This window comes from Alligator sinensis, unplaced genomic scaffold (assembly GCF_000455745.1).
Source record: "Alligator sinensis unplaced genomic scaffold, ASM45574v1 scaffold777_1, whole genome shotgun sequence".
Taxonomy (NCBI): Eukaryota; Metazoa; Chordata; order Crocodylia; family Alligatoridae; genus Alligator; species Alligator sinensis.
This window is the reverse complement of record NW_005841882.1, coordinates 3970311-3974683: the sequence shown is the minus strand read 5'-3', so window position 1 is coordinate 3974683 and position 4373 is coordinate 3970311. Positions and strand designations below refer to the sequence as shown.

Sequence of the window (4373 nt, the reverse complement as noted above, 5' to 3'; positions counted from 1 at the left end):
GGGGGCCCCCAGCCACTGCTGCTGGATGCAGGGGAAAAGCAGCTGCCCCCCTCACCATTGCTGGGCCCTTCTTGCTGCAACAAGTATCAGGGAGGAGCCGCAGGGCCTGCAGGCCTGCACCTGGGCTGCCCTGCGGCACCTCTCTACTGCCACTGTTGCCCTGCTGGGCAGTCCAGAGGTGGCACTGGTGGCAGTGGTGTCAGTGGCAGAGAGGAACTGCAGGGCAGCCTGTGTGTAGGCTCCAGGCGGCTGCAGCAAGAATGGCCTGGCAGCAGCAAGGGGTGAGGGTGGCTGCTTTTCCCCTGCACCTAGCAGCAGCTTCTGTCCAGCTGCTGCCACTGCTCATTGTGGGTGGGCTGGTCCAGAGTGGGAGTGGGGCAGGCTAGGGTTGGGGTTGTGTGTGCTGGTACCCACCAGTCCCCATGGGGCTAGGACAGCGCTGGTGGTGACAGCCAGAAGGATCTGCCACTGCCTGGGCTGCCTAGAGATGGAGTCCAGCAGCAGAACCACCCCAGCCCCTCTGCGTGCCTGAGGTTAGTGGGATGTGTGCCATGGGCCAGGCGGTGCCTGGGCCAGGCAGGACTGACCCACTGTGGGCTGGTGAAAGTCCCTCCATGGACTGGATCTGGCCCATGGGCCATATTTTGCCCACCCCTGTTCTATTGGATAGGAATGTGAAAAAATCAGCAAAACCCCTGGTGAGAACACAGCTGTGCTGACAGAAGAGTGCTTTTGTCAGTTAACCATATGTTGTCTGGGGAACTGGTGTATGTATGCTGGTGGAAGAACTCTTTTTGTGGGCAGGTGCTGGGTCTACATTTTTAGATCAGGGTCATCAATGTTTTTCTAAAGGTAAACCAGAATAATCTGTTTTGGGTCTAAGGTAGGCTGGCACTAGGACCCCATTGCTGCTGCTGCTACTGTTCTTTTTCTAGCCACTTGGTTGTGGTGCAGCCAGGGGCAGGGGAAGTCCCCCCTTGCTTTGGACTAGATTCACTGGCTCCCACAGCTGGACCTGGCCCACCAGCTGCAGCTTGCTGACCCCTGCTTTAGATTCCCTAAGTATCCTTAGTGGCTTGCTGGGTGGGCTCAGACCCAGCCCCTTGATTAGGGAAAATACTGCAGCTCCTTCTGTGGACAAACACTTGGCTGGCGTCATCTGACTCCAGCACTCTTTTCTGCCCAGGGCAGAGGATCAGACTCGATGATCTGCTGAGGTCCCTTCTGACCCTGAAAATCTATGAAATCTGTGAAATCCTTCTCCCCTCCCATTACTGCCACAAATCAAGTGGGTCTCCCATGCAAGGACTGAAACTGGTCTTTAGAGCAGTGGTGCAAAGCTGCTATCCACTGTCTGTGTGGAGGTCATTTGTGCCGTCTCTGCGTGGCTTTATGAATGGATGGAAAAGGGTAGACTCCAGAGTAGTCACTGCTGTGCGGTTTCTCCCCTTGGCCGCAGACTGAATTATCGTCTGCAGAGCAACTCTGCCTGGGCTCTTATTACTCATGAGGAGCCCGTATGGAAAAAGGGGAGTTAATCCTAGCATCACGAATATTTGCTGCTTAAAAACCACTTGCAAGAACTGTCCAGTCTGGCGATCCTTTCGGCTGGGATCTACCTAATGCATGACGGGATGGGTAAGTCCTCACATTTAAAAGCAACAGTGCAGCAGTGCGACTTCAGCACCAAGATCACCTCCTTGGCTCGGTGCCTGTAATAAAGACATCCCAGAAGGCCGAGAAAAACGTGAGGAAGCAAATCAGGCCACGTGTGAGAGCACCCCCGCTCCCGCCAGGGGCTCGGCGGCTACCCTGCGAGGGCGTGGGGAGGACACCGGCTTCAAGAGCTGCAGCGGCGCATGCGTAGAGGACAGGCTACGTCACCGCGGGCTGAGGGCGGAGTCTGTGGCTGCTGCAGTCACGAGTCGCTCTCGTCACCTTAGCAACCGGACGCGCTACCCCGCCCCCTCCCCGGAGCCGCGGTGCATGGTGGGATCGCGCCTGGCCTGGGACCCGGAGTTCGCCCCGGCTCGGTAGGAGACGGCGGCGGGCGCGGGCGCGGGCGTAGGGGAGGGGAGGGGAGGGGAGTCCGATGCTGCGGTGCGGAAACCTGTCCTAGGCCCCGTGGGGCCGGGAGCACCGGAGCTCTGCGGGGAACCCGGGCCTCGTGATGGGCCTGGGTGCAAGAGTTGGCTGGGCTGGTCCCTGCCCTTCGCATTCCCAAGGCACCCGGAGCTTTGCTCTGCCAGCGGTCAGGGCCGCCGCGGGCTCAGCAATGCAGTGCCTGACTCCTGCTTTAAGCCTAAATGTGTTTATTTAGTAAGGTTCTGTGGGTAAATCCGATATCTTTAATTAGACCAACTCAAGCAGTTGGAAAAACTCTTCTTAGCAAGTTTTTGGGTACAAACACCCTTTGTTGGGCTGAGGAAGTGTCTGCAGTTGGCCTGTGCTCTTCCTGGATGGACTAGAAAAGGAGCCAGAGGTCAGGATGCATTTGTTTAGTCTGCATGGTTTCCACATATTGTTTCAACCATCTCAAGGCAATGTCTTCACCGGTGTGAAGAGCTGGAAGGCCCTCGGGTAGCATTGTAAATGGACACGAGCCAGCAATGTGGGACTGGGAACTTGTCCACAAAGGCATTTGTTGTCATTGCGAAGGCCCTGTTGGTACCGGTTTGAGGCACAGATATCCTGTCCAGTTTAAAAATGGTTGAGAAGTGCCCAGTAACAGTGTGGCCAGTTAAATCCTGGTTGATGGACTGTAGGGTCAGAGATGATGTGGTGATTGATTGGTGCTTGTGCTGACCAAACCTGAATGGGATATAAGAACAAGACTCAGGAATGCTTGATCCTTTTCTCCTGTTGCTTGATCCCATTGGCAGGCTCTGGGTGCGCTTACTGACAGGACCGGGCTTGGCATGCAGTGCAGTTGTGGCCACAACTTTCTTTTCAAACAAGGCTGGAGGAGGAGATTATGTAGTCCACCCTTGTAACAGCCTTGTGGTTAGAGCACTTCCACAAGTGGGACACCTAGGTTCAGTTCTTCCTTGCCGTGCTGAGGGTCCAAATTTCCAGGACCCAGGAGACTTCCTTACCTATCAGGGTATATGCTAGCATGGATCACAGCATTCCTCACCCCTCTTTTTGAAGTTGTGCGTCAGTGCAATAAACAGTTAGTTAAGTTAGGCCCAGTTATGGAAGACAATCATCCTCAACTGCAAGGGATTGCTGAAGAAGAAGAGGGAGCTAGGCCCTAAAGGGAGCATGACTGTAGCTGAGTGGTTAAGAGATTCCTCTAGGGTGGGGGAGTCCTGGGTTCCCATCTCTGCTCTCAAGATTGTTAAAGCAGTAGGCTGCAGAGGCAGGTCCTCATGAGTGCTCCCTTTGACTTAGTCAATCTTGAATTCTTAATGCATAGGTGAAAAACTCATACAAGAAGTGGGGGATTCTCTATCCCTCTTGCAGAACTGCCCTAATAACAGATCATCAGAAGTGGTACCAGCAAAGTTTTTAAGAGTGAGCTCTATTTAGTTCTTTGAAAGAGTTGGTTGTAGGCTCCTGGCCTCCAGAGAAGACTGAGGATGCCAGGAGGCATCCTGAATCTTTCAGTAGCCCTGTATCATGCAACATGCATCTAGAGCAGGGGTCGGCAACCCCCAGCATGCGTGTCATTAGTGGCATGCGGAGACATTTTTCCAGCACACCGGGAGGTGCACAAAGAAATGTTTTTTCGGGTTTTTTGTTTTTTTTTTTTTAAAGTTGCTGCTTCGGGCTGTCCCATGCAGCCACAAATTGCAGCGCCGTGGCAGGCATTGGGTGGAGCCAGGGTAGCGCAGGCAGGGAGGTGTCTGTGCTCTACTGCCCCCACCCTGCACTCCCAGGCTGCACCCTCCAGCCCAGCTGGGGCTGGAGGGAGCTGCCCAGGCAGGCAGATGCCCTGTCCCATCTGAGCGGGGCAGCACTGAGGTGCCGAGTGCTGGGGCCAGGTGGTCGGGGCAGGGTCTGGGCGGCGTGTGGGGAGGCGCTGTGGGCAAGCCAGCCCAGTCGGGCCCTTAGGAAGGCGGGGGCTGGGCGGGAAGTGGGGGCTGCCTCAGGGCTCTGTGGGCTTGAGCTGTGGTGGCCGGGTGTGCGGGCCGGGAGCGGTCCGAGGCCCTTTTTCCGCGCGGTGGGCTGTGGCCAGCAGCCCGGACACTCCGGGTCAGGGAAGGCAGGCGGCACGCTAGAATTAGGCACGGAAGCTTAGCAGTTGATTTAAGATTATTTTACTTACACCGAAGACGGCCGCGGTGCAAGCAGGAAAACTTGCTTGAGTTGCAGTTACAAAACAAAACAAAACTCGAACCTGCAGAACATGAGGGTACGTCGCAATGGGG

At 55.6% G+C, this 4373-nt stretch overlaps 1 protein-coding gene across 1 annotated transcript in view; it reads left to right on the top strand.

The window, feature by feature from the left end:
* The first annotated feature begins 1907 nt into the window (after positions 1 to 1907).
* Positions 1908 to 4373, top strand: part of IFT88 (intraflagellar transport 88) — an 85628-nt gene continuing 83162 nt past the window's right edge. The window contains exon 1 of the mRNA XM_025196634.1: positions 1908 to 2033. The gene's annotated coding sequence lies outside the window, so the exon portion shown is untranslated. The remainder of the gene's footprint in view (positions 2034 to 4373) is intronic.